We start from the raw sequence: 27,792 nt of genomic DNA, 5'->3' as shown, positions 1-27,792 counted from the left end.
GATGACTTGCCTCCTGTTGGGCCATTTGCAAAAAAAAGAGAGGAAACATTAAAGAGACAAACGTGCACGCTGATAAATTCCATGCACTCCAGCTAAAAAGAGCTTTTCCTCTCGCAGGTCAACACATCTGGACGTGAGAGAGGCAAACAAGTGAGTTCAGAATTGAGCACCACTTTCTAAATGTTCAATCACAGCGAATAATTCAGCTCTGGTCCCAGCCTGTTGTCAACATCACTGACAGGAACAACAAACCAACTCTGTGTGAGCAGCATTTTGATGTAATCACAGCATCTTTAAAATGTAACTTTGTTTTTAGAATTAGAGTTCTGCACAGAAAATGGAACAGTCGACGGCAGTTGTTGCTCAGGTTTTTTCTTGATATCTTAGATAACGACTCCACTTTGGACTTTAATTTCATTCTGACTGCCTGTGATTGGGTATCTTTGTAATTTGAAGTTTCCTTTCTTCTATAAAAGAAAAGTTGAATTCGTAAGTGCACCAACTCTCAATCCAATACACACACTGTGCTGCTACAGCGTAACTCAGTGTGTCATGACCAGCCAGAGAACCTGAAGAAAACCCACTCACACACAGGAAGAACATGCAAACTCCAAACAGAGAGGTATTGGTTGGCCATGAGGTTCAAGACCAGAACCTGCTGTGACCACTGTAACATTGTGCCACCCATCCATCCGGCCAATCCCAGCTGACATTGGGTGAGAGACAGGTTGCCAGTGTAGCACAGGGCCAACATTTAGAGACAAACAACCGCAATCACAACTATGGACAGTTTATAGTCTCCAATGAACTTAACCCCTAAGTTCATTTCTGCGGACTGTGGTAGAAGCCACAGTACCCAGTACATGTAAAAAAGGGCCCGGCCCAGCTGGGATTTAGACCTTCTTGCTGTGCGATGACAGTGCTAACCACCTGATCTGATTTATATGTAGCTTAATGTAGAAAACAAGTCGGTAAAGTTCATCACACTCAAATTATTACTTGGCCACAACCTACAGGTTTTATAGCTTTTCCTTTGAAATGCAAAGCTCTGAAATCACTGCCAGGACAATCTGTCCTTTATTAACTTTAGTGGGTGCATTAATAATGTAATTCAACATGAGCAATGGCACAAGTGGACATGTATTGACTTCTGTTTGTTTATTGTACAAAACAATCATTCCTCCATCTCTTGGATCCTATTGTATAAATGTGCACACCAACTAGAGGCCCAGTCATCTTTACGCTAGTTAAACAAGCCACACTAATCTAATGTAGAACTGTCTGTTTAGAGTTTACACTCTGTTTTCTGAAACCTCCATGAGCCCAAACACTGTTTTTCAATGAACAGAATCCAACTCCAACTCATTCTTTTTGTATCGCAAGGGAACGATCACACTGCATAATTTCAGTCTGAGTTTATTTTAAATGTCCCCTGATATGGAAATTAATTTTTCTCTTTATCTAAATAGATGCACACAGAGACATTAAAGTTGGGGTTGTGGCTAAATTCTAGGTTATTGCATGTTCTGTGCTTTTGTGCAGAGCAGTTTCAGACACACACACACTTTCCTCTCACAGTAGGAGACTAAAGCAAACTTTCAATCAGGCCGGCTCAGCAGGTTTACCACAGTTTATTAGTGTAAGTGCTGCGGTCAGCCTGTGAGGGGATGAGTGTTGTAAACAAATCATCAAAATTAGATAGAACCTCAATGAAGCCGTCTTATGTTGGACACTTTTAAAGGTGATGTTGCAGGTCGGAACACGGTGACGTAGTGCATTCATCTCTGGTTGGCTCACGGCAGGACCTCACAGGGTCAGGTTCACATTAGTGCTTACACTTCTACAGAACATTTTACAACTATTCCCATCCCCGCTGGTCATTATGTAAACATTTCAAACTCTTGCCGCGATCCTGGGGGGAACGACTGAGAGCTCATTCACTGGATGATGTCGTCACTGACAAGGTTTCAGGAAATGCGGCAGGCAAAAGGAAAAGGGATCGGCTCCAGTCTGTCATGGAGAGTAATGGCACGTCAGAAAGCTGAGAGGAAACTCCTAATGGACTGCACTTCAATATTTAATGCCTTATTTCTGGTTCTTTCTGTTTTCTGCTAAAGGCAGGTACGTACAGACGCTCCATATTTCACAGCAATAAGAGTTATTATAATGGTGAGCGGAACAGTAGCTCAATGGGAGTGTGTTTGGGGGCAGAGTTATGGTGATTTACGGCCGCTTGCCACAGTTGTGTGCCACTTTGTGCGTGTGTCTGCCCTCCAAATTCTCACTGGAAATAATGAGAGCAGGTTATTAGTATGCGTAATTGGTTGTACATGTCATCCACAGGATTGCAGTGTGAGAGCCAACATGAGGACTGCTGTAGAAGAGGCTGTGCGTGGACGCGTTGCCACCACATAGCCTGGATCATGAAGTATTTCTTAGTGGAAAGGAAAATAAAAAAGACAAAGAGAGCAAGTTTGTTTACAAGATATATGAAAGCACACATCTTGCCCACTCACCCACTACACTCCTTTTTGTCAGCACTTTCAAGTTCTCAAGGCTTTGCCCTCATGATCCAGATGGGACTGGGAATAAAACAGTATCGACTGTATCAGGCCTCATTATTTACTGTGGAAGTCGTACAGTTTTTTGTGAAACAGTTGAGACTCTTTTCACTTGTTCACTTCATCTGTCCCCTTGTTGCTTTATCTCGAAACAAGTGGAGCAATTTGCCTCATATTGTTATTCCCCGCGTGAGACAATAGTGGAGAGAATTGAAATTATTTCACCCCACAGTCAGGATTTCAACGCGGTAAATAGGATTAAATGTCTTGCTCAAATAGACATTTGTTGGCTCTGAGGGTTTGGAAGGGAGAGCGGTTAAGTGAAGAGAGCAGGAGAGGATATCCTCCCAGTGCTGCGTGACCTTTGACCTGGGATATCCTACTTAAGATATCAGCTCTCCACTGCCAAGGCCATGGCACTTCCCCTGCTGCTGCGCTGTGCCAACTGGGAAATGGACCAAAGTTTTGGTAGAGGTCTGTGCCCAGAACCAAAATCTGGGGAAAGACTTAAAAAAAACTTACATACTGCATACATACTAATTGAAATACATTACATTACTTAACTAATTAATAAGCAGCTAAATTAAGCTGCCACAAGCTCCCTTGCTCTATTCAGCCCAGCTCCATCAGTGGTGCCTTTACTGGATCGCATCATAAGATCTGTCACACATGCACTTCTTTCAGTACCTGCTTACAAAAACAGCTATGGTCAGAGAATCATTTTCTCTCTCTCAAACACACACACACACGCACACGCACACGCACACACACACACACACACACAAGCCTAGAATACCATTCCCTCTCATATACTTAACTTACTGTCTTCATCTCTATTGATGTCCCTGTCTTGATTTTGTTCTGTTTTTGTATTTTGATAGGATTCTTGTCTTTTATGTGCTGCAGAGCAGGAACCTGCAGTACACCAGTCTAGCCTAATTAACTATAATTAAATAAATGTTCCTTTCCTGTGTAATAAAACAATAGAATAAAAATAAATTGAAATAAAAAACATCCCTGTGATAATTAATGTCATTGATGTTAAATGATAACTATTGGGTTTCTGCAGGGCCTTACAATGTCTAAAAAAAAATCACTGGATCCATATTTTTATAGAGTTTCATTAACTATCTATTCAAAATCCATCTTTATTGATCACAGTGTTACAAATCTACAATATAAAACCAGCATGGAACCAATAACTACTTATAACTGTGCAGAATTTATCAGAGCAAACAGAGCCAGTGTGACAGGATGTGGTGTGTGAGCTGATGCTGTGTCTCCTCTCATAAAAACGAAAGGTTTCTTCTAAACGTAATAAGTTCAAATTGTTTCATTTGATATGGGTAAGTGCAAGTTCAGCAAGATCTGGCTCGAGGATGGTGCCTTTAGTTCTCAAAGGAGGCCTTTTGAAAATAGAAAATTAAAGCCGAAGGAGAAGTCATAAAAACATAAGCTGCTGTTAAAAGCCACCAGCAAATCCACAAACACTACCCTTGTGTTTACACTATTCTGTTAAGGTTAATCTTCATGTTGAATGTGAATAATTAATTCACTTTGTAAGTAATTCTGGGACTTGACTTCCCCTCATATCCTGTTTTAGCAATCTGGATGTGATCTAATTCATAATGGTCTAAGAAAGGTCTGAAAATTCTTAAACTTAACTAGGAAACCCCGAAGAAGGGGGTGGGTGATGTGGAACAATCAAGTATCTATACTCCAAATACATAGTATCGATACTAAAGACCGTGTTTAAGAGCAGGACTTATTGATGTTCCTGTGCCCGAACTCAAATAGCACCTGCTTTTGTTTCGATTTTCTCGGCTTGTGCTCAAATTGTGTGCTAACACTCAGATTTCCTGCGCTCCAGCTTCAGCTCTTCTCCTCATATGTGAGCATGAAACATCTGCTCTCAGATTTCTCCTCTGCCCTCAGATTTTTTCTGCTGTGTTTGGACTTTCTCTTGCAACGAGCCCGTCAAAATTCCACAACCAATCACAAGGTGCTGTGTCATCACTATCAATATCAGCATCAATACCAAAACATGTAGCGCTGCATATTTGCATCTCTGCTGCTGTGTGTAGTAATGACCTCTTCTTAGGTTATTTTAAAAACTCTTGGGTTGAAGCATGCACAAGATTTACATTAAATTTATTGAATTAATAAAAGTAAATTGTTGAAATAAATTTAGCACATTCATTTAGCGCTCCAGAAATCCTGTCACACAAAACTATTAAACTAAAGTTACCGTTGTGGGGTTGCCTACTGCACCAAATAACTGTGGAAAAATGATTAATGATACAATGATAACGTTTCATTACTTTTATAACAATATTGGTTCACACACACTGAAAACTTAACTTTTGTGCAGAGACCAGTTCAGAACAGGGGAAATCAGAGAGTGCATCATGTAACAGAAACATGTTGAGCAAAGACAAGTAGAATAACAAAGTCAAAGGGTTGTGCTGAGGCTGGAAACGCATACAAGCTTCATCGTTTTCAGCCTGCCGGTTGCCCACAAGACTGAGAATGCACAGGGGTTTGGAAGAATAATAGGCCAAGGCAACAAAAAAGTATTAGTTAATGTAGCTACATGTGAGGAAACAGGAAGCTAATTCAGGCAAAATAAAGCTGAGATTCTGCAACAAATATTTCTCCAGGCACCAGTCGAAGCACATGCATATTAATGTTTTTTTCACACTACCAGTTCCATGAACACAAAACGGTATATTTGGAGAGAAATCCCACCTGCATCTTGTTCTCTCCGCCTTAAGAGACGGAGTCATATTTCATATGGCTGCTTTATTGCAGTTTTATGTTAGTTACACCTTCGGCATGTTTATAATATACTCTTGTATTACCATTTCAGGGGCATCTATTTTTTATTTAGAGCATCTATTTTTCATAAGAAGAGAGTGCTGCATGACCCAAAGGTATTGTGGTTTTGGCTGAGCAGAGGTATTCAGAGAAAACATCACACTGGACCCCTTCACCTGTGTTTGGCTGGCAGGAGGTTTAGACTGGGGACACAATCTTAATCTTAATATTTGGGTTGTGCTGCCAGGCACCAGTCCCTTGTTTTGAGTTTAAAATGTAATCCTCTTTAGATGTTCAACGTGGGCCTGAAAAAAACTGATTATAAGTGCAAGCAAACCACGATTCATTCCCATTACTCAGTGATGAGGGTGAATTTGGGGTTGTTCATATTTTAAGTGATATAATTGTACTTGTTCGTTGCCTTGAGGGGTTTGGCAGATCCCACAACATTTGTTTGAAGACTGGTTGAATTACATAAAGAATACAAACTGCTCCCTCGCCTCATTTGCAGATTCCCCCTTGCGAAGAAAAAGAGCAGGCTGCGAGATTGTATTACATGTCAGGAATTGGCAGAGTAGCGAATGAGTTGTGAAAGGGATGAAGTGATGGTAGTGGGTGTGTGGTGATTCTCTCAGCTTGCAGCCGCACTGATCTTGTGTTAAAAGCTGCTTAGCATGATGATTACGATCATGTCGGCGAGTCAGAGCGCAACATCAGATTCCAGCATTAAGGAACGATCAAACTGCCACACAAGATTTAAGTCAGATGATGAGCATATGGTCATTGTTTGTGTGTGTGTGTGTGTGTGTTTCACATTTTTCACTCATTGTGCAATTTCTCTCTAAAATTAGACTCTGCCATTAGCAAAAATAATACAATACCTACTCTGACAAATTGATTGCTGACACGACAGTGAGACCCTATTATGAGGCATCATTAAATCTAATTAGCTGAAGCAGCTTAAGACCTTTGCTTGCAAAATAATGACACTTTGATGAAACAGCTTGACTACTTGAAATGACACTTAATACATTTTACCTCACAACTAATTACTTGCACATTGTGAAACCTCCCTTGTCAAAACATGTAATGGTGGATAAAACCAACATCATATGTGCATATAGAAAGAAAAAGGAGAAACTAAGACCACATTTCTACTCAGCTGGGATAACTTTTATTCACATACCATTGCAGTGCACAAAGAAATTATTAGAGGTTCTGTAAATTACACTTCTTTGCTTTCTTGCTGGGATTTAGATGAGTAGATTAGCCTCATGTCTCTATATTAAATATTAAGGAACCACCATTTAAGCACAAAGACTCAAAACAAAGAGGTGAAAAAAGGCTGGAGCTTAATATTTACTGGTCAGGAATCTCAGAAACAGAGCTAATAAATGTATTTTCTAAAATATTGAAATGTTCATTCAACATGTACAGTATACAATATTTCATATAAGCTGGATGTGTAGTGTGTGTGAAACAGCTGATGGTAGGAGAAGTACTATCAAGTTCGGAAAGCAACACTTCCTTCTGATGAATTCCTGGAAGCTCTGACTGACAAAGACAGGAAGGTAAGGAGTGACGGATGGCAGGGGGAAGGGAGGGAGGCAGTCAATAAGGAAGGGAGGGAGAAGGACTATGGAAGCATGAAGGGAAAGACAGAGGTAAAGAAGGATATAAAAAGTGGTGAGACAATTCTGAGAACAGTATGGGAATGAAAAGGATGGATGGGTGAGCAATGCTTGGGTGCGTTAAGACCATGAGAGAGTTTTGGGGTAAGAGAGAGGGGATGAGGGTAAAGGGTGAACGACAGGAAGAGCAGGGAAAGTCAGCAGGGATATAGAACAATAGATGAGGTCAAGATGGAAAAAGGTCTCAGAGGGATGGAGAGAAAGCGGAAAGAAGGAAAAGAGACGGAAGGAAGTGACGGAAGAGGTCATGGTGAGCCAGCCAATCAGAAGATTTGTGCTGTCGAACCCTGCAGGAAGGAGTTCAACCACAACACCCAAAACTCAGTCTTTGGCTGCAGGGAGAGTCACTTCTGATCTGGAGTATCTATTTTGTGGTGAAAAGAACTGAAATTCATGCAGCGCAGCAGTGTGAGATATTTATATTGTGTCATTGAGTGTTATCAACAGGAATGAAAGATGGATGCCTGCACGCTGCCTGGTCTTTCAGCTTCCAAGGTTTCAAAGGAAAGACTGTGCTGCCAGGACCTGGTGTCCCTGGTGGAATCGCAAAGGTCACAGTCAGACACAAGCAAATAATGCCTCACTCACACTCACACACACACACACACACACACACACACAGAATAATACCTAAACCAGTGGATAAGACCTGAACCAGACACGTTTGAGGTGGTTGCTACTGGATGGGAAGTAAAACATTTGATGATCTCAAAGTCAAATGCCTTTTCCTTGTTGATTTTTAAGTTAATTCTCAATTTCTACTACAAATCAACTCTATATGTTGTATGTTAGCTAATCTTAACATTTCAAATTATGACTCCTGTTGTTCTCACTTAATGAAAGTGGCATAAGCAATATCTTGTTTCATGAATGATCCCTCCTTGTTTTGCTTGTGAGTGGTCCCTGCTTGTGTCATGTCTCAACCCAATAAATTAAATGAAACCCAATAAAATTATTTCAAATTGGAAAACAAGAAAATGAATAGTGATAAATAAAAAAGTACAATGTGAATAATATTAAAGGTCCAGTATGTAGGATTGAGGTGGATCTATTTGTAGACATTGAGTATCATATTCATTACACTGTTTTCATAAGTATTTCATCACCTGAAAGTAAGAGTTATGATTCCATCGTGTTGCACTTGATGATGGAACATTGGAGCAGCTAAAAGAGCCAGATCGTTTGCTCAGGAGTTGGTAGAGACCAAAAGCAGAAAAGGAATACTTGGTCAAGTCTCCAAATGAATAATTCTGCTGTTTAACTGCTGGATGTGACTGTTTGCTGACAAGTTCACCAAATAAATACCACTGCTGGGTTCACAGCTTGTGTTTAGTTCTCACTAACACTAACCCTTCAGTAATGTGCACTATGGCTGCAAGGAGAAATATGTTTCAGATTCAGGTGCATTCACGTACATTTGTGATTAACACCAGATTATGCTAATTGTTCTAATGCCTTTTAGTGTTGGCATAACATTATATATATATATATATATATATATCATTGTTTTGCAGTGTTATTTAAATATTCCCCATGTTAATTATTATTAAACAAGAAATGATCTAGTGTCCGATCACATCTAAACATATAATATGTTTGCATGTTAACTTATCTTTGTCAGTCACTTGAATCCATCTGGTGAAACCGGCTCCAGGTGAGTCAGCGCAATTTTTTTACAAATTAGCAGCACTAGTGCTCCTTACTGAAGATTTTAGGAGCATTAGCACAAAGATTTAGGACCACTTACAACAACATTCCCAGATTAAATTTCTTACTAATGAATGTTTTAGAAATAAATAAACACAAAATACAGAAATGTTTTGGTCACACTTTTGTTACTTTAGGGCTGGGTATTGCTAATGATTTCCCAAATCGATTTAATTCCGATTCACAAGGTCTTGATTCGATTAAATTTCTGATTCAATTCATTAATTCCAGAACTAAAGCCGTTAACTGAGCAAGGAAACCTCTAACTTGCTGTATTATTAAAAATATTAAGGCAGGCCCGTCGTGAGAACAATTTTGTGGGGTGATATTTTGTCCCAGTTGATAACTGATAATAAATGATAAATGTTATTTTAAAACAATTTCCTACCACTGAAATAATGATAATATTAGAGCTTAATAATAAGTACACTCTTTCAAAGAGCAATGAACTTTTAATTCTTAAGAATATTCAGTCTCTGTTGAGACATTTGAATAAGAATTTAAAATATTATAATTTCCTTAATAAATAAAACATAAATAAGATAAACAACCAAAACAAAAGATAAAATAAAATCTCACAAAACTCATTCTTCATTATGTTTAAATGCAGCCTCAAAAACTCTGGAGCCAATCAAACAAACACTGAGTAAACCTCATGTACTGATCAGGTCCTGATAACCTGGGATTAGAGTTGGTGTTAAAGTCAGTGCAGGTCAGCAGGAGTGTGGCGGGAGGACACAGGAAACTCAAGCATGGTTCATTCTGATCATGAAGCAGCTGAGTGATCATTGTGCAGCGGTGGACCGTAGTGGAAAGCCTGAATTTTCACTTATTGTTGCCACAGTTCTAATAAAGTCACACTGGGGCCCCTAGTTGTAAAACTGAGTCACACTGTCTCCAAAAATAGCCACGACATGTGACTAAATTGATGCAGTATGGAGCCCTGCAATGTAAGGCTGACTGGGTCTTATTCAGCTTTTAGTAACCCTGGAAAGTAACACTACTCAATACTCCTATCTTAATTATTATCTTGATGCAGGAGTGGCATATTTGACAATAATTAAAGCACTTCAGCGTGATGCACATTTTCTTCTAGGGCTTCTGGTTGATTGACACTTACATTATCCAACAGTAACTATCTGCCATGTTTAATTAGTGATTTTAGCACCATCTCATCCCAACTCACAAGCTTCTAAAAGTAACCAACATGTGAGCACAGGAGACTGACTTGGCTTTGTATGTAAAAAAACAAAACAAATAACAAGGTGGTATTTTAACTATTCATTGGAATCATCAATCATCAGCCTGGTCGAATATGTTTTCAGGAGAAAGCTCTAAAATTGTTATTCTGTCCGTAACAACAATGTCGGTGACTTTCTCCTTCAACCTGAGTGGGTCCCAATTATGCAGCAATTTTCAACACGCTTGTAGTCTAGTGATTCTAGTGGCGTCCACAGAAACTCCTCTGTGTGTCATTTTGGAGATGATTTGGGAGCCACACAATAGATTGTGCAGTTTTTCATTTACTCCTGTGAGAGACAAGCCCTGCGAATAGCCAGTTTCCAAATTTAAAAATGCTTCCTGTTGTAGTTTGGGTTTTAAGGGCCTTATTTTCTTTTCATTTGCCATTGATGTCCTCTTTGCAATGTGTCTCATCAACTGACTACCTTGTCAGACCTTGTGGTAGCAATCCCAGCAACTGACCATTTGCTAAACAATCTACCAAAACAGGATGTGTCTAATCATAGCTCAGAAACCATAGAGGACTGGAACGCATGTCAAAATTAGATTTTTCTAAATGGCTGTGTGGCTTGTTGTGGGCTGTAATAACGGGGATTTTCTACATTTGTTCCCTTCCAAAATAAAATAAAATAATATAATTGTAAGTAATCTATTTAACTGTGTTTATCTGCTCTGCTCTAATGTAAGATGCAGTTGTTTTCATGTTTGCTATAACAGCGTAGGGTAATGTCAGCAACTCTACTGCTTTTAATTGATTTGCAGATTTTAAGGGTGCTTTTACACTGAAGTCTTTGTTATATTTTTTACATTTGATGTGGTTTGATTTGGTTTTACGTTGCAATTTAGGGAAGGCACTTGAGAATTGTGTATGACATATGCACATCCTGCCATCGATAAGTTTGTTGACGGCGAGCATCTAATGTCGGAGTGTTGCCAACTTGGTCATTGTATCAACTTTTTTTATTGCCACTGTCATATCATTATAGTACCAGCATCACAAACATCAGATGCTGTACTCAACACTAGTTGGACTGCGTCTAATGAACATCCTTGTCATTTAAATATTTTGTGTTCAGAGGTGAAAGATTCCTGCTTCTTTTTACTCTTCTTTATAATTTTGTCTCAACTTCCTGCAAATGGTCCAAAAGTCTGAAATATTCAAAAATGTTTTCAGACTACAAACCAACTTAACTGTGGTTCAGTTTGATCCAGGTCGAGACCACCTCTTAAAAGTACAGACCAAAGTACAGACCAAACAGGATTTTTTTTCCTTTAGCCCAATGTCCTGTGAGTAATCATCAAGTGAAGACTTAATAAAATAAGTCAGTTGGAGACAATGTTACCTCAGTAAGCTACAGCTGATTAAATCTACCAGTCACAGTTTGAATTTCTGAAAAGCCCATGATGACCAGTGAGAAATCTGTCTACCTCTGTCTGAAGTCAGGAACCCACCATTTTGTTATGAATTTGCCATTGAATATCAAACAGACAATTTATTGCAGTCGTACTGTTCTATGGTTTGATTTAATTGTTTATGGCACCTTTAACTGACAGTAAACTCTATTTAATATTCAAAATACAATTTTTATATGGGTTCATGTTGCAGTCTCATTGTGACCTATTTACTTTCTTCAGAACATAACCCAAGTTTTAAAAAGCAAAGTTTTCACTGTGGAATAAGTGACTGTTCCAGTGTAATTGGGGAAAGACAAAGAGCAATGAGTAAATTAACAGAGTGTGGCTATTAGCCTCAGCGTCCTGCTTTTATAATCCCAGTAAAAAGGGATTTATGTTCTCATGCTTCCCTTCACCTTGTTGAGCCAGATGGAAAGGATCGGTCAACTAAGTGCCCAAATGACCAAGGGTAGGAGCTGCCTTTCCCCCATGCGCTGCTAATGACAAGAAAATAAACACAGGAAACGGCCAGTCCCAGCTCCCTGCAATTAGGTCGCCGTCACACAAACACACACTCACGCACACACAAACACAAGCACACATTGTGCTGCTGACTACATCATGTCGTGTATTTGTACAGTAGAAGCTGCAGCTGTTATAAGACGGGATGTCTGGAGAGAAAGGGAGAAAGAGAGTGCGAGACAGACAGAAAGTCAGAGGCCTATGGTTTCATGGTGTGGTCTGTGGTGAAGGCTGGGCGTAAAGACCAGTGACTTAACTTTGTGTGTAAAGCTGGAAGTAATAAGACTGGAAAGGTGGGGTTGTTGTCCCTGCACCATTTAAATCAGCTTCTCATATCAGAAGCCTCATCATAGTTCAACAGAAACACTCGAGATCCATCAGCCTCCAGATAAACAAACAACGAGTAACCACATCATCTGACTAAAATCTGACACAGAACAACGAGTCCACGTCTCCGAGGATTTCTCTGTAACTAACTGTTCTCGACTAAAGATGCCACAAAGGTAATGTTTGAAAAGAAAACCAGTGTGAAAGCACAGATACAAACAACACAGATGGAAATCAAGATGAAAACAAAGCAAGATGGAAATCTCTCATGTGAATTCAATGAAACAGGCACATGTTCATGTCGGACTTATTATTTTGTTTAAGTGGCTTTTTTTTTTTATGTATACAAACAACCCCCCAAATTCTTATACAGCAAATCTGTATATGTGTATATATATATTTATTGAACATATAGGCAGTCCTGTTATATAACAAATGTGCCAGTATAGTTCTCATAGCCCTATGATACTTCAGTCTGTAACATTACAACTATTTGATGGGTTCAGACTATAGAGAACTGTTACTATTGTATTTTCAAAAGTCATCCTGCAGTATCAACTATAGTGTGGTTAGCACATCCAATACAACAGGCCAGGTTTGTACAAAAACTAAAAATGATATTCAGGTTTGGGGCTATTTGTTTTATTCGCTACACATGCCTGCAATCAGGGAGCACACTGTGCTCGGGTCGGTTTGGAAACAAAAACAGAGACTGCTTGTTGGGTTTAGGTAAGGCTGAGTTAGCTTTCCCTCAGGAGTGGATGGAAAATTGAGGCATGAGTCACACTTTAGTATCAGCATTATAGACTTATTTATCTCCATTTTATAGCAGGATTGATGAATGATTGAGTAATTTATTAAGCAAAAACTTAATTGTCTAAAAATGTGAAAATGTGAGAATTTGTTAAATGTCCCCTTTCTATATATAATGTAAACTCACCATCTTTGGGTTTTGTACTGTTGGTCAGACAATAAAGGACTTTGGGCTCAGATATTCAATTCATCAAATGCAAACATGCAAACTACTGTCACTGCATTTTGGATTGAAATGTTACTAGACTGGTTGTTGGATGAAAGTAACCCCCCCTTCCCATTTCAGTGAAACTGTGAGGTTTTAATTTCATGACACTGATCCGGCATGAAACCATAGAGGCCACAGAGAGCGTGACTTAGAGAAAAAGAAAGAGTGACAACAGCTGGCACCAGGTGCTGCTCCTACCAGGGCCTTCATCTCTAAAGCCCATGTTTAGATTTTGTCACTCAGACCATGACTGAGCCCATTTCCCACCAACACGCACACAAACACACACGTCCTCCTTACTTTAGTGGACATTACACTGTTGTACAATCATTTCATGGACACTCGCTCTGAACTTAACAAGTTCTACTTGCACAACCCTGATGTTGAAACATGTGACATTACATTTGAATGAGTCCATAGTGTGACTGGGTTAACAGATTTATGTCGTTTCAACACGAGTAAAAACTGAGCCCATTTCCCACTAACATGCACACACACACGTACACACTGACAAACACACACAGCGGGCAAGCCAGATCAAAACAGTGAGGCCAAAGCGGCGGTCTGATAAGCTGTGATAGCAATTAGTCATGTCTAAGGCCAAATGGCTATGTCAGAAATCCAGAGAAAGGGAAAAAAGAGGGATAAAGGAAGGAGAGAAAAGGATAAATCTGGATAGAGGAAACAGACAGCAAGGATTGATCAGAGAGACAGGACTGTGGCATGAGAAAGATAATGAGTGTGCCACAGAGGATGAAATAAAAGAGAAAGAGAGTGGGGGGCCTGAAGGGAGCCTGGAGGAGATGGAGGATAAGCGATAGAGTTTGGATGGAGAAATAAAGTAAGCTTGATGTGTGTGTGTGCATGTGTGTGTGCGTGCGTGTGTGTGTGTGTTTGTGTGAGTGAGAGCATGTCAGTTTAATTGATGCTGTGACAGCCTGACTATTTATTTTAATGGTGTTGTTTTACAGTGTTCCATCACAGCAGACACTCACCTCTTATGTTGGACAAGTTGCTACATTTTTTTGGCTGAGGGGCGAGGATGAAAGTCAGGGTTAGTGATGTGTGTGTGTGCGCGCGCGCGTGTGTGTGTGTGTGTGTGTGTGTGTGTGTGTGTGTGTGTGTGTAAGTGCACTATGGCGTCTTTCTTTCTGGGAAAACAGGAATTAATGTCTTTGTGGACCTCTGTGTGCATGCGTGTGTGAGTGAGGATCTGAGCTTTTGGTGACATGCGTAGTATTTTGTGTTATTAAACGTGGGTATTTGATTTGCATGTATGTCTGCAGCCTTCGTGCTACATCCAGCAGGATGGATTGTTTCCTCGTCCCTTTCCTGCTTCATCTTATTTTAACCCCAGAGCAAACCCGGTCAAAGGAAATACATGCTCACACAGCTATCCACCTCTCTCTCTCTCTCTCATACACACAATCACACTAACACAAAAGTACACACATCTACAACTCACCTTGACATGCCCACACAGACCTTCCGCACCACACACTGACAAACCACAGCCTTTCTTTAGCTACACGCACACACCTCAGTGTGCAGCTGGCATATGACCAGGTTGTGTGTGTAAGTGTGTGAGAGATGAGTCAGAGGACCACACAGGGACAGCAGGGTGGTGCTGGCAGCAGGGGGTTGCTGTAACCATATTATTCGAAACAGACTATTGTGGTCTTTCCTCAATGACAGAACTGTTTTTACACGCACGCACGCACGCGCACACACACACACACACACACACACAAAGACACACAGGAAAAAGCCAGGCCAGCTGTCCAGGGACAAACCTCCGACTGCCTCTACCTGTTTTATTAATGGAGCGCCAGGGCTCTGTCGACAGTGCCCTCCGATCTTTCTGTCTCAACAGACACACACACACAAATATTCACAGTGATGCACACAGATACAGATAGAGCCACAAAAGTGCATAACAAAAGGATAGGTGCTACCTTGTATAAAGGCTTAAATACTTATATTTATTTAAAAGTACACACATTCTATTCCAATTTAGAACCTTTATCAAAAAATAAACTTTTAAACTATTTGTATTAATCTCAAAACCCTGCACAAATAAACCATGCCCATATTCATGATACAATAGCATAAACAGCATCTGCGAGTAGAAAACTATTCATGAGAAGGAACCATCTCTGCATGCACAAAAGTCATCTGATGAAAATGGAGTTGAGATGAGCAAGAGCCTGGCCCTACCTATACGCTTGTGACTTTTCAAAACTTGCTCGCCCATTAAATTGACTTTTGAGACTCTGGAGGCAGGGACAGTGGCAGAAATACTCTCGCAAGGATGGTTTTCCCCTCACAGATACAACTTTATGTGCTCCTATCACCTGCATTAATGTTGTTCGTATGTTGGAAAGTTTTGAGACTAATTAGAAAAGCCAATATAAACCAACTTTCAAACTTGGAGAGGGTCAGTGATGTTGATAGGTTTTCAAGGTAGTGAGTCCCCGAGACCCACAGGTGGTTATTTGAGTGGGTCCTTTGATAATTCAACAAACATGGAAGCCATGTAACTCGATTCCACCCGACGGAGGAGACGGGGAGACGGCAGGCTGTTGTCGCTGCGTCTAGTGGCGCTACTGACCAGAGAACAATCAAGGAAGCAATTAGAAAGCTGCCAGCCTTCGTCGTGGAAAATCAGGGATTTCGAGCACTTCTGCATACATTGGAGCCCAAATACACCATCCCATCCCGACGCTATTTCACCGACACAACTGTATTGAACAAACTTTGTTTACATTTTTTCTTTAATGTGTATAAGAACACATTTTAATTTTTGTGATTCAAGAAACCTGTTACCTTTGGTTCTGTACAACCAAGTTCTAACTTTCCAGTTTGTATTTCCATTAGTTTAATAAAATATAATGGAAATTAATTCAACTCGTTTCTTATTACAAATGCACTGTTTATAAAAATTGCAAGGGATGAATGTGTATTCAATGAGACAAAAAGAAATGTTGTGAAAAAGTGCATCAATATACATAAATTGAAGATGCATCAATAATCGTTTTATAATCGAATCGTTGACCTCTGAATCGTGAGGTGTGTTTTAACACGTAAACAAAACACTCTCATCACCATGACAGAGTTTACAAATAACACCAAAATCTGATAACATCAAAAGTCTGAACATCATAGCAAAATGGCAGCCACCATTCAAAGTATTTTTTATCACGGCCACCAGAGTATGTTTTCTTTATTTCATTACACCACGTCCCCTAGATGTTAAAATGTGACTATTTTTTAATGTTGTAAATTTTTGGTGATGTTGTGACTGGTTAGTTGATGTGGTAGTGGTCAAACTAGCATGTTACGAGACTATGCAAACGGGATCTCATCTACACTGACTAGATGCACAGAGGGTTGAGACAACGGTTGCCTGGTCTGCTGACAGCAAGGTTTGTTGTTCACGACGTATCGCTCTTCATGGGAAAAAGTAGGTGTTTCTCTGGGACACAAGGATAATGAGTTTTATGTGTATGTGTTTTTTATGTTTAATGCACCAGGGACGCAGGACGCATACCTAGCAACATCACTGGAGGGTGTCTGAATCTCTAACCCAAACTAGGGTCAGTCCACAGGAGAGAAGCCTGGTAGCTGTAACTACCTCTGCAGTCTGAGAGCACAGTTTTCTAATTGGGTAAAAGGTTACTGAGAGGTGAGAAGTTGGATTTCATAGAGAGACAGTGCAGAGAAGCTAACATAAGAAAAATTGGTTATTTTTATAAGATAACTCACACATGTTTTGCAGTGGTGCTGGTTGTAAGGACAATGTTTTGTAAAGCTAGCTGATGGTAGCTAGCTAGGTGGTTTTATTCGTTTCATTAATACATATAATTTGTAAAATCATCTGCATAGCCATTACAGGTTATGGAATGTTCCCTAAAAATATTGCCCAAAGGAAGCATATATAGATAGATATACAGAAGGTGAGTAGAATTGGTCCCAACACAACACCTTGTGGAACTCCCTTAGTAACTTTTTTTATATGGATGATATTGATGTATGTAATAGCTTCGAGTGAATCACATTAATTTAAATTAATTAAATGTTTCTGACTCTAATAGCATGTGCTGTCTCTGTGCTATCATGCACTTTAAATAGCCTGTAGTCACACAACTGACTGAGGGCGATGTTGTCGAGTGGAAGTTTAACACAATATCCACCATCGAATATTAAGCTACAATCAGCAGCCACCTTGCCACTCAGCTTCCATTAGCAATTCTCCCGGAGGACTTAGTTTCACAATGAGATGTGATCCATCTGGCCCCCCAACACAGGGCAACAAATTATCAACAGCCCCCTAAAACATCAAAGATGCGGAGAGACACAAGAACAGGCAGAAGAGGAGGCGGCTGGGGGCTCATTAAGAGTTAGCTTTCATTAGGAGCAAATTAGAGACTTTCACTCTGCAGACAAAATGTTGAGGGTGGGAAATAAGAATAGAAAAAAATTGTGTTTGAAAGAATGTGTGTGTGTGTGTGTGTGTGTGTGTGTGTGTGTGTGTGTGAGCATGAGCATGAGCATAAGTGTGGGGGATTACAAAAAAGCTCAAAATGGCTTTTTAATCACATCATTAAAAGGACTTTAAATTATTAATTTGTCACAATGGATGTCCTTAGGCATTGGAGCAATATCAAAGTGGGATATTTTACTTTTTATTTTTATGCAGAATGGGGCCAACAGGGTCAAAGTGTAGTTTGTGTGAAGGTGGGGTTCATTGTATTAAAGTCAATCAAGGATTGCAAATGGATATGGATGAAAATAAATTGCAGAAAATCATAATTACCATGTTTAATTAACCCCTCACAGCGAAGTAACCATAACCAGGCCTGTCTCAGGGATTTTCTGCATTCATTCATTGGTTGTGTTTCATGTATTCATGAGAAAAATCCATGTGAACACATCTTGAACCTCAGAATTTTACGATCTTAGATTTTAGTTCATGGATTGTGACAGGTTTGCTGATGTTATCAGAAGTTGCATAGACCAGAATTTAACCTTTCATAGAATAGTAAGTTAATATATTGTTATTTCATATTCTATATTGTCAACTAGTTTTATTCATGATCTTATAATATGTCTGAGCAGCCTTATCGTTTTCCCATGGTCAATATGACTTTGCATTTCTTGCATTATGTTACCTGCTTGCAAGGATACTAAATTGTTTGACTGTGTCTTCCAGTCACAATGATATTACCTTATATGCTAATGTGTTTTTAGCGTCTCTGTAGCCTTTACCTACAAGCAGTGATGTCAACATGATCATTTGAACTACAATCATACCTTCAACACTTCTTACTATATCGAAACCTCCAGCTCACAAGCTCTAATTGTCTTTTTAGTGATAGCATGCCTGGCTAACTAGCTCACTATAGTAGTAATGTTATCTATTGTTTACAGTAAAAAAAGCTCATATCACAGGCACATCCACGAGGTGGTCCTTCATTGTTCTGAGTTCAGACAAGAGAATCCATCATTTCATTTTTTCCCCATTTATTGAAGCCATGAAAAATGACAGAATCCATCATTTCAGAAAATGCCAGTGAATTGTCCTTTTGTCTAGTTTTTGTTTCCCAATTCACAAAGTCACACAATTTATACAAATACTTTTTTTTGCCCAACCACAAAGTTTAACCTTGACTGTAATTAAAGCCAAACCATTTCATGAACTAAGTCATATCGCTTTGGACCATCAATGTCTACATGGACCAATGACAGAGGACTTGAAGCTACAGTAAATTTCAGTGCAGGCTGGTGTTTACAGAACTGTTCTGCTTTTTGAATTCAGGGAAATTAAACTCTAGCCAGCATCAATATTTAAGATTTGCCAAACCAAGGTGAGTCCTTCTTCTCTTGTAATGTTCAGAGAACAAAAGTATTGCTTGAAAATAAATACAAAAAAGCACAAATTTGATCTCTGTCTTACTTGTCCTTGACCTTAGATGCTGGGATTTTGTCAAGGATAGGCAGCTACAGCTTTAATCTTTCAGCGTTGCCAGCAAGTACATATTAAAGACCTTTGAATTGCATGTTAAATGTACAATATTGCTTTACACAACATTGTCAACTGGAGACAATGTTTTCAACCAACTCTCAAAACTAAAGTTTGCTTAATACAGCAACTATTTAGAGTTGTGGGTAACTTTGCATCTACAATATTATAATATTGCATATTCAAGACACCTGGAAATCAACTAAGTAGTGTTAGCTGATAAAATCTGCTATTGACCCTTATAGGTGAGAACATATTTTGGCCTCTGCCTAAAAAAACATCGTGCCAAAAATGACAGTGAATTTCAAGTTGTGGATATGCTGTAATTATCATAGTTAAACACATTTAAAGAGTGATAAACACAGCACGAGTAGGAGAGGAGCAGAGCCTTGTGGATGGTGTAGCTGCCGCTTTGGGACAGCGATACAAGCTGATGGTCATATCTGGTAACCAGGGGCATGAGCAAGAGAGAGAGGGATGTTACAGGAGATAAAAAGCAACCGAAGGTTGAGAGCAGGGAAGGAAGGAGTTAAATAAACACAGTTTTTTTGCTTCTTTTGCTCTAACCCTTTACACTACCCCTGCCTGTCTTGTTGCTCTCTGTGCAAAAGACAACTTACTCAGTGGAAATCAAATGTTGATAAAGAGAAAATTGCATCGGATGGATGGGGGCGAGGAAAACAGGAAAGATACACCCAGAGAAGCCTCACAGGAGCAGCCAGGAGGGAGGGGAAAGGGAGAGAGAGAGGGGTGGAGGGGGGCAGTGGGAGGATGAAGGGAGAGAGAAAGAGAGATGGGCAGGAAAGATGACAGGGAAAGAAGGCAGAGATGAGAAATTGTGGTTAGATCTCAGAAACTGATAAGAGAGCTGAATAATCCAAGTAACACACCACACACATTTGCATGCACACCCACTTATTTTTTTACACATACGTGCACTCGAAAAACATTTGTAACACACACCCAAACACCAACACACAATTTCTCTGGCTAACTCTTGATGTGTTGACACTATTAGGAGTTGACACAAAGAGGAAAATGGTTTGAGGGAAACACAAACAAATTGAGAGAGAAGAAATTGGCCCTCTTGTTGCACCGCACTACTCCTCTGCAAACACCTCAATTCTCTCATTACACTCCATTACAGCAGCCATCCACAGACAAAAGAGTTCCTCCACCACGGGTAATAGGAAATCAAGTCCACGCTCCATCGTGCTTTGTCCCCCATCAGTCCCACAGGCCTGAGAGAACAGCCAAGGTTTTCCTGGGCTCAAACCAAGGAGACAGACACTCGGCAGAGATAGGAATTGATTTGAAGTAGTAGGAGGTAAATAGAGGTACAGTCAATGATGGTTTTAATGACAACTGAGAGCTACAAAGAAGACATAAAACAGATTATTCCAAATTTGACCTCTACTTATTTTAATGTTGGGTGTCAATATAGTGTCACCTTGGTGAAAGTCATATTAAAAAATATTTTTAGTTGCATTTTGTGTTTCTAGTGTTTTTGTACCAGCTGCCCCTCTCGCTCTCTTTCTGGACTGTATTATATGACAGGTTTTTGGAAACTGGAACTCTATCCCTCCTCTAGTCGAGCATAAGGGAGCTATTCATTTTATCTACAGCACATTAACTTTGCCAGTGTAAAAGGAAAATGAAGTGTTGAACCGTGGGATAAGTGGAAATCATAAAAGCCTGTGGGACTTAATGCTGGCTTTACAGCACTGCGTCATGTATTAAGTGACTAAAGGAAGAGCGTCTCAAGGTCTACAGGTGAACTTCACTTTATTCACGTGTGATTTTCAACAGATACAGAAAAGATTACAAACTCTGCACAGAAGCATGTGAAGCAAATGGTAAATCATTAGCTTTTGGAAAATATTGACTTATAATTCAGGACTTTAATATGAGTTTCCAGATATCTGTAATATTTTAATATCCTACTGTGGTTAAAGCAGGATTAATTGATCTGTTGGCCACTTGTGGGCAGTGTAATAAGTTGTAAAGACAACATGTGTAACATTGCTTCACAGAGCACCGTCCATTTAAAGTTCCCTAACACTTCTTTTACCTTTGGTTTGGTCTCCACCAAATCCTGAAGCAAATATCTGTCTCCGCTTAAAGGCTCCACTATGTTTACCTGTTACAGACTCAAACTTTCTCTTTACGGATTGATACTACCAGGTAGGTTTCTTGATTTATTGAATTATTCCCATAAAAAGGTGCCTGCTGTAGAAAACAGAGTTGATAAGTGCAGGCTGTGTAAATAAAAATAGCTGATAGGCACTAAAAAGATTTGCAGAGCTACAACTGATTTGTGAGATACTTACCTTAGGTTATGCTTCCATCAGCCTTTGTCTGTTAGATAGGGATATTAAGTCAAAAATGACTCAACCAATTTCCACGAACATTTGTGGATGGGTAGGGTATGATCCAAGATAGAACCAGGAGTTTCTCTAGAGGCCTTGGCCTACACCAGCAATAAATATCAGCCTAATCAAATGGGAGAGCTTTTAGCCTGAGGTTAAATGTAGAGGGGGTCTGCTTCCCAAACACAACCTCAGAGCTGGTTCTTTTCATTTGTCAGCATTCTCTATCTTATTATGCTTTAAAATACCTGTGTTTCTGCCTGTATGCTGTGAGGTGAAACTAATGTAGCGAACATCAGTGCCAAATGTGGGTTGAATGTTTGAATTGTTTGTATTGAAGCTGTGGTTACTTTTTACAAGGCTAAAAAACTCAGCTGGAAATGTCTTCCCCTCCCTGTCTCTATCGCTATCGCCTGTCCTTTTTTGTGGTCTTATTCTCTGCACGGCGTGCATTCCCACTAACAGAAAAAACTGTGCTCGAGCTGTGTTGTGCATAAAATGTGTAACATGAAATATCTACAGTCTAACATAGGCACAAGAGATGGACTGAATCTAATGCAACAATAGATACACATCACAGCTAAAAGGGGGGGCTCATTTCAGACACTCTGTCACCATCTTGGCAGGTGTTTATTTGAACTGAGCCTGATAATGCAGCAGAGTAGACAGGCAAAGAGAAGGTTCGCAACAAAAGATACTCACCATGATGACAGAGAGTTGTAGGATAGTTAAGGTGTTTCAGTTCAGAAGGTGTCTAGTGAGAGAGTGGTTACGAAGGTGCTGCAAAAAGCTGAGATTTGGCCCAGTATTACACAGATCACTGCATCTTCCTACAATCCTCTTTGAAGACAAAGTCAAACAGTGTTAACCCCCATCACATTATTTTACTGCTGGAGCTTTTGAGACTCAACCCAGTCACCAATCAGATACATAAGGTAAAACCAATCCTCAAGAGTTCTGCCCAGTTTTTGTGCTTAGAATTTAGTTCCATTTTTGGGGGCAGATTTTTCCATCTGTCAAGAAATAAAAAATTTTTTTATAAGGATAAGACAAAGTGGGAGTTCACAAATCTAGATTTGAACTGTTTGTACTATAGTGGAGTTTGTGTGTGTGTGTGTGTGTGTGTGTGTGTGTGTGTGTGTGTGTGTGTGAGAGAGAGAGCGAGAGAGAGAGAGGGATAACAGACTTGTACAGATATCTTTGTGAGGATAAGTAAAGAGGATTTTGAGCCTACAAGAGTGAGGACATTTGAGGAAAAGTGAGGACATTTTGGATAGTTCTCATTTTCTGACCCACTGTTTCAGGGTTAAGACTTGGTTTTAAGGTTAGGGTTAGAATTAAGTTTAGGTTAGGGTTAGGTTTAGGCATTTAGTTGTGATGGTTAAGGTTAGGGTAAGGGGCTAGGGAATGCATTATGCCCATTAGTGTCCTCACTAAGATAGATGTACAAACGTGTGTAGGAGAGAGTATTAGATGGGTATTAGCAGGTCGGAAATGGAGAAGCCTGAGATTTGATTACACACAACTTCGTGAGAGTGTGCAAGAAAGGAGGTGGGAAGGTAAAAGCATAGAGTATGATAGGGAGAGCAAATGAGATGGCTCTCTTCTGATGCAAGGGGGCAAGCAAAGAATGAAAGAAAGCAAAACAGATCGCAGGATGTATGGCCAGCAGCCATTTGAATGAGTCATAACTCAGCTTCATTAGGGAATATGTCTCTTGACCTATTGACATCCACGTCACACCATGTAATCCCTGCACAATGATCCGCTGACCTCCTGAGCTTCACCATTGTTACCACTCCTCATTGTTTTAGCATCTGAACTCTTATATATTCCAAAAACTCTCCCGTTCTGCCTCTGAGCCACCGCCCCCTCCTTTCCATCAAAATAGAACATCCACAAATGAGTACAAAGGTCAGGATTTGTTTATGCATTTGGCAGAACGGTAGAGTGCTAATATTCAGCAGAACAGCAAAATGTCAATTTGAAAATGTTGAAAGTTTAAACTTGACTTGTACTTTGTCAAACTGGAAAATATAAGTGTTTGACCCATTTGGCAAAATGTGGTTGTTATGTCATGTTTTGATTAGTGGCTGCTGAATTTACAATTGGTTTAAAATGTAGATATGATGCCTTTTAATGGGTCGAGATCAACAGTTCAAGTGAGTTGAACACTGTCTGAATCTCTGAATTATTTGTATTACACTTTATGTGCTATCAATACTGCAGAGATGAGTGAATGCTTAAAAAACATTAGAGTTGGTTAAGTGAAGACAATATTCAATTATGCTCTGTTTAAAATACATTTTGATTAAAGCTGCCTCTATTTTGCCTTTTGCAGCCACATGATGGCAGAAGAAAAAGCACAACACTGATATATACATGAATTTAGCGAAAGTTGTTATGGCAATTTGTGTTTGTAAACAGTTTTATATTTATAAATCCAGCATAGTTCGATTTTTGTTTTGAGCTCCTGGGAAAATATTTATCTCTTTAGCTGCTGACTTTGTTTGTTGCTAACTATGCCTATCCACTGTTTGGTGCTGGGTAGGTACAGTGGGTTTTTAGAGCATTTTGACTGAAAATAGCTGTTGTGTGGCTGAAAACAAAGTAGATGAGAGCAGTCAGAATCAATTGAAGTATTAAAATTGTACGGCATTAAAATGCTCGACTGTATACGAAAAAATGGCGTAGACTCTGACTATGATAATATCTTGATTGTTGTTTTAATGATGTACAAGCTGACGTTATCTACTATATGGTAGAGCCACACGGAGTGTGCTCCCCTCTCCACCAGCCCTGTGAGGGAGAGCCAGGCGCCTCACACAAGCTCCACAGGCCGAACCGCGGTGAGCGAAGCCCGGAGATACAGGGAGCGAGCGTTCCTCTCCACCAGCCCTGTATTTGATGACAATAAATCATTTTTCCAGCGTTCTAGAGATCACAGAGCTTGCCTTATCATTCACGCTGTGTGTGCATGGGTCTCTCAGCCTCATCCCTCTCTCTTTTACCCGCCGTCCCACCCTCACTTTAACTCTCATTGACCCACTCTTTCCAGACAGAGAGCCTGGCCAGGTTACACCAGCGGTCTAATTATACATAATATTATTTATTGTCAATATCGCACACCCCTACGTTTAACACTAACAGGTTAAAATCCCTTAATACTCATTTGATCATTGACCCAGCATTCATTTGCATAGGTTTGTCTACCAACTACTTTTGAACAAAAGACACATAGGTAGGTCTTTCAGTGGTCTTCACTGCCACCATCCTATACTAACATAAGTATCATGGCAGTCATATTTATTGTATTATAACAAACAGTATAATACTGGTATATATACACAGTATATTTTCATTTTCAGATGGTTGTTAGAAATCACTGTCAAATTGTCAGCACTCTATCTGTCATCAGTGAAAATAAACAAAGAGCTGGAAATTAACTGTCACCCCTAACTGACAACACAGGTTTGGTGTGCTATGACAAGAGATAGTGTTGCAAATAATAAAATGTGAGGTACACAGTGATTTCTAGAGGGGGATGTTTATGAGGCAATACAGATAAAACATAAAACGAAACTAAAATGATGCATTTTATATCATTCATCCACTTAAAAGACTATCTTTTTGTTTATGACAGAACACGTGTGTATTTGAAATGACAATATAAGATTATATTATACTGATAGACATCTGGAAACATTAGTCTAGCTTGATACATCACTTTAAATCGGTTAGCAACATTGAACAAAATGTGATACTCCTGCTAGTAATCACCATGATTCTGTTTTTTAAGTGGAAAAGAGGGAAACTTCCTGTTGAAAAGCTGGGTAAGCCTTGTTTGTCTGTAAAGAAGACATATCCCAGCTGTCTTCACAGACGTCCTGCTCCCCGGAGCCTTTCTTATTTTGCCTCTAGTTTATTTCCAGCGAGGAACATACAGATTCAGTCCAGCTGTAATGGCACTTGTCTACAACTGAGTGGGAGAAGTGTCCTGCTTCTGAATCAATGACCAATTCAATTTCGAGCGCCATGCTGACATTTAACCAACAGAGCCAGAAAGGTTAATAGAATTCCATATGTACGCACAGGCGGCGTGTACAGTGGCTGATTGTATCGCAGTGCTACTTAGCAGAAAAGCCAAACCAAAGGGTGAAAATCCTCCTCCAGCTAAGCCTCATATCAGCACATTCACACACAGGGCCGACTGGAGGAGAGTGGTTTAGATTAGCTTCTTTTGTCCATCAGTTTGTCTACTACCTAAGTTTTCACCTAATACTCTGTCTGGTTTTCAAATCTCTGTGTCCCTGCCTTTTATTTGTTATTTAAGTCCCAATTCTACCACTTTGTCAGTCCTAGTTTATCTTTCTCTCACTGTCTTCTGTCTCTTTTTGTTGTTTTTTTCCCCCCTGCAGACAATGTGTCTTCCTCGCAGACTTTATGTATGTCTGTCTGCTTTTGTACATCTGCCTGGCCTTGCATTCAATCTGCCTGCCAGTCCTCCAAGCCTTCTCTATCTTTCACGTCTGTGCGGTAAAACAAGAAGACACAACACCCACCCGATCATGATGTAATCTTTCTCTCCACTGCTGCTTAACTTCTGTGTTTAAAAAAAACGAGGCTTGATGAAGCATCAACATTCTGAGAACGTTCCTGATCTCCTTACACATGACGTAATTTCAGCTCATGAGAACGGACAGATTCAGCACAGAAAGGTGAAAGCAACGTTTGCTGCCAACTGTGCTGAGCCCCAGTAGCCGCAGTGATGAGAGCAGGGTAGACACTGGGCTCTGGCTGCTGTAATGCAGCGGGACAGCTTATAAAAAACAAAATTACCCAAACACAAGGCAGGGTTGCTTACACTGCCTCTCTGACCCACTGACGACAGACTGGACACAGCCAATGAGGGGGTTACACACAACTATTTGTTGAAGAGAAATACTACGGCCATTAAGAAAAACTGTAATGCAGGTACATGCTTAAGATGAAGAATGTGTAACACAGTGCCTCAAACATTGCACTGTATGTCAAGCATCAGATGGTAGAAAAAGCCCACATATCAGGCCACACACACAGGTTTGTGCAACTGTCCTTATTAGGACTTCCATTCATTGTGGACAGCCTAACCAAAACCTTAGGCAGCGTTTCCCACAGAATAGATTCAATCTATGGCAGCAGCCGGGGTACACAAGCACAGATGTCTGATGTGGGACAAATTAGACTATGGTGGGGCAAACACAGTCCAGATGATTAATGAAAAACATCGTTAAACTACGACCAATCAATGCCTGACCCTAACTTTAACCTAACCACAACTCACATTGTACCCTGAACCTTAACCAGGACCTTAGAAGTAAAGTTTTGCCTCATTGTGACCAAACTTTGATCAATATGAGGCCTACTGGTCCTAACAAGGTCTGTGTTTATGCTACAGAAGGTCCTAAAGTGGTTATGAGTTCACACACACAGGTTACTGAGGTTGCAAGCTTACACAGCATACAACAGAGCATTACAACTTGATTTACAACTTGAAACTACAGATCTACTGTTTGAACAAAAACAAGTGTTTTCTATGTTTCTGAAACATAAAATAGTTTGAACTAGGTTCAACCTGCAACAAAAGAATAAATCATTCTGCTGTGGAAAAAAGGACGCTGTTTGAATAATTTTGATGTGTTTAGGTATCTCTTTTTGAAACTACTGAAACTACTAACTTTAAAAGTTCTTTATAATTCAACATCACTGCATTTATCTGATTGACACTAGGTACTTTCAGATTAAAGTGTCATTCTTTTGTACCTAAACTTACATGAAATGATGAATGCTCCTTTACCAGTAGCAGAGAATTGTAACATCGTCAAGTAAAAGATCTACATAATTCCTCTAGTTATGTTTCATCAACATAAGTGGATGCAATTATGTTTATTTTCTCTTTAAGGTCAGAGCGTACTCACTGTAACTTCAGACATTGTTTCTTGCACACGTCTTGTGAATCAGTTAAAGATTACTAAACATGTTCGACTTGCACTGAGCTAATTTTATGATAATTTATAACTCCAGGATAATTGTTGTTATTGTGACCTGCGACATCAATCTGACTGAAGACACCTCTGCT

General features: G+C 39.8%; 1 long non-coding RNA gene across 1 annotated transcript; it reads left to right on the top strand.

Moving 5' to 3' along the window:
- Positions 1-1,824: 1,824 nt before the first annotated feature.
- On the top strand, positions 1,825-3,573 carry LOC138407469 (uncharacterized). Its single transcript, XR_011240872.1, has 2 exons — positions 1,825-2,121; positions 2,344-3,573. It is a non-coding gene; the product is annotated as an uncharacterized lncRNA (long non-coding RNA).
- Positions 3,574-27,792: the final 24,219 nt, after the last annotated feature.

This window comes from Paralichthys olivaceus, chromosome 4 (genome assembly GCF_024713975.1).
Source record: "Paralichthys olivaceus isolate ysfri-2021 chromosome 4, ASM2471397v2, whole genome shotgun sequence".
NCBI classification, from domain to species: Eukaryota; Metazoa; Chordata; class Actinopteri; order Pleuronectiformes; family Paralichthyidae; genus Paralichthys; species Paralichthys olivaceus.
This window is presented reverse-complemented; position numbering and strand designations above follow the sequence as displayed.